This window comes from Lonchura striata, chromosome 4 (assembly GCF_046129695.1).
Source record: "Lonchura striata isolate bLonStr1 chromosome 4, bLonStr1.mat, whole genome shotgun sequence".
Lineage (NCBI taxonomy): Eukaryota > Metazoa > Chordata > Aves > Passeriformes > Estrildidae > Lonchura > Lonchura striata.
In genome coordinates, this window is record NC_134606.1 from 74,911,637 (window position 1) to 74,922,196 (window position 10,560).

The following is a 10,560-nucleotide window of genomic DNA, read 5'->3' on the forward strand; positions in this document are numbered from 1 at the left end:
GAATTATGATTTACTTTTATGACTTTTCTGGGTGTCAAAAAAAAAAAAAAAATCCTATCTTCTAAGATTTGACCACAGACTTAACAGCAATAAATGTCCTGTACTATACACATAGTTCTGTACAGCTACCCTGGTCATCCATCATTTGTTAAGCTGTTTTAATTTAAAATATATAATAGTAACCACAGGGGCAAGGAAAAATAGCTTCTGAGTACATATGGCTAGAATGCTTTAAATTTCTGTGGTTTTCCCATTCAATAAGATTTGATGTAGCACTGATGGAACAGCCTGTTCTCTGTGTTCTGCTGGTGGGAGTGATCTTGTGGTACAAAGATATTGTCAGAATATCTTTGTACAAAACACATATTGCCAGATTGGTTTTCTTTAGTACATGGTTAACAAGGCTGTCCCAATCCACTAATTAGAACAAGTAACCCAGAGGTCCATTACAAATTGCTAAAAGGACACATATGATAACCCTAGGAAAGAAATGTTATTGCCTTTATTTATTATTAATCACTACTATAGTTAACCAATTAACAAATAATTTTATTATTTCAGGCTTTTAAGGAAAGGCATATTTCTATGTTAATTATCACCACTCAATTATGAATACTATAGAATAAAAGAATTAAACATTTTTAATGTTACTTTGCTCTAAGCAAACAATAACCCTTAAGATTTGCAAACTCCAACCCCGTCAGTAATTTATTTAAATAGCAAAACAATTAATTTTCTGAATTATAAAACCATTTTTACTCCGCAAGCCCATTCTTCTATGTGAATGGCTAAATATGCTCTTCCCACATGTTTTTCCAGCTCAGAGTACATTGATAGGAAGCTCATGGTGGCACTGCTCTGTGGTTGTTTTATTGATTTGGAGTTGATTTGTCGGAGTCCCACTGTCAGTTTTTAGTTTTATGTGAAGAGGCTCAACGAAACATTTCATGTGCATCTCTAAAATAAATACTCTCGTGTCTAAGGGAAGAGGATGTGTCCTATTTCCTTCGCTTTGTGTAGAGCAGTTCACTCTCTTGAGAGCAGCTATTGCAGCTCTTGTTTCCTTGATTACCATGTCAAGGTTTTCAGTGGAGCAAGAACTGGATTTGTGCCTCTTCATCTTAAGGGAGGTACCCATAGCCCTTGGCTAAGGAATTGCTCTCAACTTTAGTGGTTCTTTTGGTGCACTGAATATTTAATTAGTTATTGCAAAGTGGAACAGCTTTCAGGCTGAAATAGGAGGGGGAAAATATTTTCTTCCCTCATGAATATCTTATGGGATATTCTCCTGGAAGGTAAGAATTCAGATCTTCTCAAGCAGAGAAGAGAGTGAACCCCAGGTCTCTCACACTCAGGCTTGGGGCACAGGCTTGGAATTAAATTAACTAGAAAGCTGTCTAGTTGTAAATGGGTCAGCCTGTGTGAGAGTAAAAATAGTCCAGGTAAGTTAAGTCACCTTGCTTCTGCTCCTGTGAATCCTAACTAGGGAGAGGGGCCTGCCTCTGACACGATGCATATTTGAAGCACATTTTTGCACTCCTTAAGCATATGCACTGAAATTCTGTGAATCCTGCTATAATCCCACTGATAGAAAAAAATGTATTTAGAAATATATTTTTATTGTTTTTTATTATTTGTTATTTGTTAGAAATTCAATTGTTCTCCTGCGATGTGTATGAAACCTCCAAGCCAAAGCAAGGATAGACATTTGATTTGGTAGGTACACAACAGAAAATCATTGTTTTGTCTAAGGTTTAAGCACGTGTGAACCTTTACTGGAGCCAAAACCTACATACACCATGGTCTCTCTTACATGCCAGGATAGCAGTATTCTCCCCTGATAGATACACTGCAAGAGAAATTCAGTAAATTATTGAATTCTGCTAGCAAAGTCTGCTTGACTGGACATAAACACCCTGAGGAATTAAAAATTAGATTTGGTATAAGGTTTAACTTCAACATGAGTCTATTATTTTCTTTTTTTTTCTTTTTTCAGGGGTGAATTATCTTTATTTGAAATTGTTTAGCAGCTAAGATTAAAAAAAAAACAAAGGTTAATTAGAAAAAGGTCTAAAATGCTTTCACAGCCAAGATTCATAGAAAATAGAAATCACAATAACTGTTTCTCAATAACTTTGCCCCATGTTCTAACCTAGATATTACTTTTTGCTTTTGAAAAATCATCATACTTTTATAGATAGCTTGGGTATTCTAGCTCTTTGCTTTTTTAAATATTTAAACACTCAGCTGGTTTCTTCTTTTTGGTTCATATACCAAGTGAAAGATAAAATAGAAATAATGGCAAGCATTTTGCTAAATAAAAATTATTTCACTTTGAGGTAAATTCTCACATTGTGATTGTGTTGCTACTAAATACTTTTATCACTCAGTCAGCAAATAGATTTTGGGGTCCCATTTATAGTCAGATCTCTGAAAAGAAGATTTATCAGAGAAAACATTCTGGCAGCTCCCAATAATAGCATTATTAATGATGTGAAAAAATATTTTTGAAGATTGATGCTTAATGACTTCTTTGAGATAACTGAAAATTCCTTCCCTCCCACTAAAACTGTTTTTCCTAGTAAATAAATACCCCATACAATTTGTAGGTTTTCTTGCTTTCCAATCTAAATTTAAGCCATGGTACAAAGCTTTTCTTTTGTCAAAGCTTTTTGCATTTTAAAGGGCACCTACAGAATATTTCTACTACAAAGGCATATGTGGGTGAGAAAGAAGAATGGAGGAGATTAAGTTGATTTCACTTTGCCTCTTTCACTTATAGTTGCTTGATGAAACCTGCCAAATTTGATTTTGGAGTGTGCATATACAGCATATACTAAAGGAGCTAGTAAATTTTCAGAAAGAGAAATCAATAGAATAATTCAATGTGAAAAGCTCATTCTTAACTGATGGATTAGTTGAGGTTTCATCGCTCACTGTACATTTTAAGAGCAACATTCTAGGCTGTTACTGATCATGGGAAAGAGTTAATCTTAAAAGGAAATATGTATGTTGAGGAATGTTGACTTCATAATACACTTTCTCTCCAGAAGGCCACAAATACCTGATGTCACTGCTAGAATAAAAGCCACATCCTAAATTTTAAATCCTAAAGTCCTTAAAATTTACATTAAATATGTGTTATTATTCTCTTCCTTTTGTTCAGACAGTTTCAGAAAGATGAACTGATTCAACTGAGGTCAACACTGCAAGCCCACATTAAAAAAAAAAAAAACAAAAAAAAACCTGGGGTGAGTGATCCATTTCAAGCCTAGCAAAAGACTTTTTTTAAATTCCCCTCTTTTTTTCAGTCACATAAAATTCTACAGCTTAAAGATAAGCTATCTTTCTACACCCTTCATGTAATCAATCTGTGTTGTTAATAGCTCACCAGTGAGATGATATGTCCATGTCATCAACCCTTTTGATGGACAGCTTTTTATCAGTAAGTTGCAGAAGCTACATAGCAACAAATTCCAAACTTTCTCTTTTGTAGAACAAAAATGTATTTATACTGCCACAGGCAGAGTTGTACACTAAAAAATTGAGAGGTATACACATTTCCTTGGAAGCCAACTTGAACTCATACATTTTCAAAATGTGATTATTTTTATTCCTATTGGTTTGAATGAGTTAATATTTTACCTCTTATTAAGTTCTCCCTCTCCCTCTGTCTTTCTCCTTCTCTGTCTCTCTCCATGAGTATCTCTTCAGTACCTCTAGAAATCTGGATCAAAACATAAAGGGTCACTGAATGCAGCAGACTCTGTCAGCACTGCAATTAATCAAGAGATTCACTAAGTATCATAAACACAAAAGAATCTGGATATAATTAAAAAAAAAACAACAAAAAAAAACCCAAAGAAACTAAACCAAAACAAAACAAACAAACAAAAAAAACCCCACAAACAAACAAAAAAAACCCAAACAAAACAAAAAAAAACAAGACAAAAATCTCAAATTTCCTTTCTGTTTCATATATGTTTACAGAAAGTCCCCTCAACAATCCTGAACAAACCAACATTAATGTCAGTGCCTGTAGTGGGGGGTACAATTACGAGAGTGTCTCACTTCAGCAGTGAGCCTTATTCTTCAGCTGGGTACAAAAACAGTGCCTTATTAAGCTAAAATTTCCAATGGAAAAAAAATTAATTGTGAGGATTGATCAGAAATCTTTTCCATGGCAGAATTAGTTTTGAGGATCCTCGTTCTATTAAAATCTGGTAGATGAAGTAGTAGTTTATGCATCAATTCACCCACAGAAAATATTTAAGTACTTTTGTGAAAAAATTTGCAAATTTTGATGGCAAGTGAGGGAAATAAACCATTTTACTGATTCTTTCTGTCTGGAAAAGAATTGTAAAAAAACTAATACTTGCTATGTGCCTGCAGAGAGGAGAAAAAACACCTAGCAGGTAAGAAATCTATTCAGATTTGCTGAAGTTCATAAAAAAAAAAAAGAAGCTAACAGATTTTTTCCGAGCTTACTGCACCAAAAAATAGTTCATTTGGGGCTTGCATAAACTACATTTTGTGTTTTAAATCACTAACTTTTATTTTTAGCTCAATTTCCCATGCTTCTGGTGATTTCCTTCAAACAGCTTGCAAAAATATACATCAACCTCCTATCTGTTGTGTGCACTGTGCACAATGTTCATGAATTAGATGATCTCTAAGTGGTCTGTTATGGTAAAAATGTTTTTAAAATTCTTAGCATAGATTGTGTTTATATCAAAAAGATTAAAATATGCTTCCAAAAAACCAAACCTGCCAGCCTGAATGTTCCCTGCAGTTCAGATTTTTAAGGACTGAGTGTTGATTTGCCATTTAATTCTTCTCTTTTGCTGAAGTTTGAAGATGTGGGGAAGTTTTCTCATTTCTAGTTATTAGCTGTGTGTTGAAAGAGATCTCTTCATGTTCCATATGGTTTTCTGTAGCATTTTTAGGTACTTCAAACATTTGAATTTATCTATTGACTGCAATGTAAATGCAAAATTAATTTTGCAGCATCTCTTATGACAGTTATTTGACAGCAATGAGTTTGTAGTTTCAAAGTAGTTTCGAAAAAGATCATAAAGAGCTAGAAAAACACTAATTCTTGACTGTTCACTATTTAATTGAATTATAAAATGGGGAGAAATAATAATGAAGTCATAAGAAGGGTTGTGAAATTGAATTGTGATGTAAGATGAAAAGCAGCAGTAATAATTGCTAAATTATTTTTCTTAGTCAAAAAACAGACAAGTTTTAAATGAATGGCAGAAAGCCAGTTCTTTCAAGGCAAAAATAGGAATAGGAAAATACTTTTATTTTTGCCTTTAGGGACTATACATGCTGAAGGAAAAGACAAAATGTATCAAACAGAGAGTGACTCACAGGGGTAAGTACTTAAATTTAGTAAATCTTTATTTAATATGATTAGCTTTCTCCTTAACACAAAAGAAAAAAAAAAAGAAAAATAGAGAAACAGTTTTACCTTAAATACTGAGAATTATACAACCAACCAAAGGTTTCCAGATTTCTGTAAATTCAGCTTCTTTAGTGTCAATATCACAATAAATAAGCCTTAGGGGATTACAGAAATTTTGTTATATAGTTTTATATACTCTGTTATATGATGTATCTGAAATATCTCATTCTGAATGTAAGTTTTATTTGCCATTTCCAAAATACATTTTTTTGCTTTTTTTTCGGTTCATCATGTTTAATAATAAATAAAAGTTTTGACTGAGTTTGCTGCAGTTTATTTTCAGAATGACTTTGAAGCACACTGTTTATCTGCACGTTGAACTGAAAATGAAAGCAGTATTAGCGAAAAGCATATTTTGCTTTTTTCAGATTTCAAACATTTTTAAGGTCATGTGGGTATTGCTGGCCAAGCATCAGTAGTTTATTTATTGCTTGATTACAAGTGGAATAGTAAATGGGATGAAATAAACTGGATATGGAGGATTACCAACTGCTGTTGGCGTACAACCACACGTTTAAAGATGTCTTCATTCATTAACAGACTCTTTTAGCTTGCCAAGGCTGGAAATGAAATGCAAGTCACAGCTTGTGCATTTATCACTGTAAGGAAAGCCTCCTGCCAGTACTGGTTAGGCAAAGTGTACTTGCAGTTATTAGTAGTCCAGTCTGATTACTGGGCTCAATCTGTTACCAATGGCAACCAGTGCCACTGCCAATGCAGTGACAGCATTGTTTCCATCTGTGCCTACAGCAAAAATTTCAAATCTTAGAGTTTAACATTCTGAAACAACCTTACAGACATAATTAATTAATTAATTAATTAATTTTCTTAGTGTTTCTTTTTTTTTTTTTTCCAGCTGGCACACCTGCAGCAATCAAACTGACCCTTACCTTCTGTAAAAGCCAAATAGCAATCGGCCAGTAGCACTTCAATTATAACTCATTCTGTGAATTGACACTAAACTACCTGCAGTTCTCCCTCCCAGCCTGTGCAGCTTCTCCTTCCAAGAGAGAGCTGGTGAGTGCTTGTCAATAAAGCTAAAAGGAAGAATTGCTTGCAGGAGTTAATACAGGAGAAAAGCAAGACGGGGGTATGTGGTGGAAGGGGAGGTGTTAGGGAAAAAAAGCAGAATGTAGGGGTTAGTGGTGGAAGATTTCTGGTTGGTCCTGGGAAAAAATGTTGGACAGTATATATGAAAATAAAGCATTTGCATATAGCCCTAAGTTTATTTTTGCTGCTGTGTTACTTCTTGTACAACAAATTTTGATCACATAAATGTCATGCTGAGAATTATACCAGCTTTGCTAACTCAAACTCTTTATAAAATTTCTCTCTGTAGTACATAGAAATGCTTCTCCTTTGCTGAATAACTGCTTTAAGTCTGAAAATCTACATCAGAAACTGGGTGTATCTAAGTATTTTCTTGTGTTTTAAATGTGTCTGACACAGTAGAATTTTTTAATCTGAGCAGCTTTTTTGTAGTTTACCTTGGAGGTCAGGAATAACAGGTAAACAAGCCATCAATTATTTCAAGTATAGGCATAATAATGAAAGAAGTTAAGGAGAAGGTGCCAGATCTGTTTCAGTTCTTACCAAACTAAAACATGCCTACTTTTAGAAAATATGTATTTTTAAAAAGCTCCGTTTTTCTTCTTTGTTTTGCATAGGCCATGGAAAATTTACAACTGGAATTCATCCTAATCAAAGTTTTATTACACGACAGAAGAAACAGCCAGGCCAGTCTAAGAAATGACTGACTCTCATCTGCCTCCACTGTAATTTATTGATCTTTCAGCACAACTGGAGAAACAAATTCACAGCTGATATAGTGCCAGTTTCTTAAGAGAAAACCTGCTGGCAGCAGCACGTGTCACATTAAACTGGCCGGGCTGAGTGGGAGATGAAACAGAGCAGCTGGGATGGATGGGCTCCTTGGAAAACTCCAGAAGAAGCAAAATTCCAAGCTGGTCCTCAACTGGCACTTCTGCCCTAAGAATCCCACAGGAAACTGGGCACAGGGAGATCTAGTTCATGTCTCTGTCTCAGGAGCAAGGCCAGTTTAACAACCCTTTTCCATCCTCCAAAAGGATAATAAGGAAATTTTTATTTTTTCCCAGGGAATATGTGAGGATGGACACAAGTGTTAGAGCATCCCTGTGACTGGATGTTGACCATTTCATGACTGGTCAGTATTAAAAGAGTGTCAGCACCTCTGTGCAAATTAATATGAGAGCTTGCACTGAGAGGCTAAAAGCATATCTTAGTATAGGAAAAAGAGTGCTTTCCACAAGGGCATAGGAGGAATGAAGCTGATTTAAAGAAAATGCAAACAAGAAGATAGAGGGCAAGGCAAGGCATTCAGGAGAGTAAAACTGAAAAAAAAAACCCAACCAAAATCAAGAATATCTATTGTGAGGAACGATATATTTTCATAGCTCTGACTATAACAAGATGATAAAGTAATTCTAGGAAAATAGGAAGGAGTGCATGCACGTATTTTTTGTTCCTGAACATCTTTCTCAATCTCTGAGCAATATCTGATAAAATGTGCTGTCTGTTAAAAAGAAAAAGAGAAACAAACCCCCCCGCAAAACTCAACAATTGAATCACAAGGACTTCTATAAAACAGTTTTAACCTCAACCTGTTTTAAAGTCTGACCATATGCCTTTATGCAAATTTCCTAAATAGCTAATAAACTGAAGCATAGGCCAAAAGCCTTTGACATACTGGTTTTAAATATCTGAGAACTGTTTTCATTAAAAGGAAAACCACTGAGCCAAAGCTTGAATGCCTTTTTCATCCAAATCCATCCATGATTTGTCAGTTTCTGCTGTGCACATTCTGTTTCTGAGATAGTAATTTAGCACAAGTCCCTTCTCCAAAAACGAAATTCAGCGTCCTTGACTGGTACTGAGAGAAAAATGGGCAGAAAAAAGTGATCATTATCTATCCAGGGAGAATAGCAGGAGAAACTCACATAAAACAAGGGCTCATTCTCTGGAGGTGAGGGCACAATTAATATATTTCAAGATATTAAAGGCCAGAGGGATGTTGTGAACAAATAAGCATAATTTAATTCTTAATGAATTATTAAAAAAAAAAAAAAAAAAAAAAAAGAAAAGAAGCCTCCCAAATGACTAGAAGCAAAATTGAGTTACTAAAATCTAATTTTAGCTTAATTTTGTTGCAAGCTTTCCCAATATCTAAAAAATGAAATGAAGTTGTGTGATAATTGTCTGATTTTTAACAATGTACTAATTAAGCTGCAATAAACAGGAAAACAGGTGAAAGTGCTCAGGTATATTACAATAGACCAAGGTTTAGAATATCTACAATTAATGACATGTGGGGAATAACTGAGCAGTCACTTTCATTTCTGTGGAGATCTGCTCAGACTGAGACAGCAGCAATGTTTAGAGAAGTTAGAAGACAATGGGGAAAACTCTGAATCATGAGGTGGTTATAGAGCAACAGATTAGACAAAATGCATTTCCCAAGGTAAAGCAAACCTTGAAATAAGGACACTTTACAGATCCTTTCTTGTTCTGTCCCAGAGTAAGCTCCATGTGCTGTGGTTTTAATGAAAGTACATTGGAGAGAAAGAACACAGAGCAAGTTTCTGATTTGATTATAGCTGCAGCTTAAAACAAGGAGGTGAAATCATCCAAGTTAGGAGGAAAAACACACAGAAAAAAATGTGATGAGAAACACAAATGGAGGAGAGGAGAGGTGAGGGGAGGGTGAGAGCCGGTAGGTTCCCAGGAAGGTGGCTGCTGGCCTACAGGGAGCAGAATAATATATCACAGAACCATAGAATGGCTTGGCTTGGAAGGGATCTTAAACATAATCTCATTCCAACCCTCCCTGCCATTTTATTTGGTTTATGATCTGCTGAATCTTACCTCAAATATGCACTTTTTAAAAATTATTTCATATACTCATATGTGAAATGATACAGACCTGTTGGAATGCAGCCAGACCCATCACAGGAATGCTGCTGCTCTCTGTCTGTTTTGCCTGCTGATAGGAAAATGTTTCAAGAAGGTAATACTTTTGAAATATATGGTATATATTCAGAAATAAGTATATAACACTACTACTAAAGATGCTGTTAGAAAGATTGGAAAGAAGTTGTCAGCTCTCCATGGCAGTCGCACTAGGAGTTCATTCCCTCAGCAATGCTCCATATCACACTCTTGTCTGAAAGATGCAATGACTATAACTCAGTTAAACAATGCTCAAAATTCAATCAGCAGGAAAAATATTTCATATTCCTTTGAAACCTCTTTTGTTTTATCTTTTCTCCTTTAACATTATCTTTTCTTTTAATATTTTCCTTATTATTATAACAACCCAGATTAAAAAAACACAAAACAACAGCGTTCTATATTAGCATAATACTAACTTTGACACATTTATTGATTGGTGCAGAAATCAAACAATTAAAAAGCTAATAGGGAAAAAAAATCCAACCCCCCATGCCCATATCTCTGTCAAATCACAAATACACTCAAAATATAAAGTGGGTTAAAGTAGAAGCATAAGCTGGGCTATATTAAAATTAATTTGAAAGAATGGAATAATCACTGTTGAAAATTACGCTATTAAAAAAAATCAATTAAGATTCATGACTCTCTTCAGTTTTGATTTTATCCCTTCTGCTCTAGAAAGTTACAAACTGCATATCAAGTGTCTGGTGGGGTTCGGGAGGCAATGGCAAACATTCATTTCAAGACATTTCTTTTGGATTCAGGCAGTACTGACTGAGTGAAAAAGGGATAAAGATACCTCACTGAATTTCCTGCATATTGCAACAGCATTGCATCTGGCCTGGTTTTCTTCATTAGAGAATGTTTTTGGTTTGGTTTACAATTATTTGAGAAGGAAATGCTATAGATTTTTTTTTCAGGAATTGTGGAATTCAGGAATATTGTGGGATTTTATACGTATGATGCATTTTTAGTAAAATCTTTATTTTGAAAACAGCAGCAGCATGCTTCAAATTTTCTCATTTTACTGCATCTTCTTAGCATTAGCTGCAGCAGAAAATCCAGAACTGTTGAAGCTCTGCACTGACATTGGCACAAAC

At 34.8% G+C, this 10,560-nt stretch overlaps 1 long non-coding RNA gene across 1 annotated transcript in view; it reads left to right on the forward strand.

Moving 5' to 3' along the window:
* The window catches only part of LOC110468235 (uncharacterized), a 100,749-nt gene extending 92,230 nt beyond the window's left edge, over positions 1–8,519 (forward strand). Inside the window, exons 3-5 of the long non-coding RNA XR_002465051.3 lie at positions 5,323–5,380; positions 6,327–6,487; positions 7,138–8,519. This is a non-coding gene — a long non-coding RNA (uncharacterized LOC110468235). The remainder of the gene's footprint in view (positions 1–5,322; positions 5,381–6,326; positions 6,488–7,137) is intronic.
* The last annotated feature ends 2,041 nt before the right edge of the window (positions 8,520–10,560 follow it).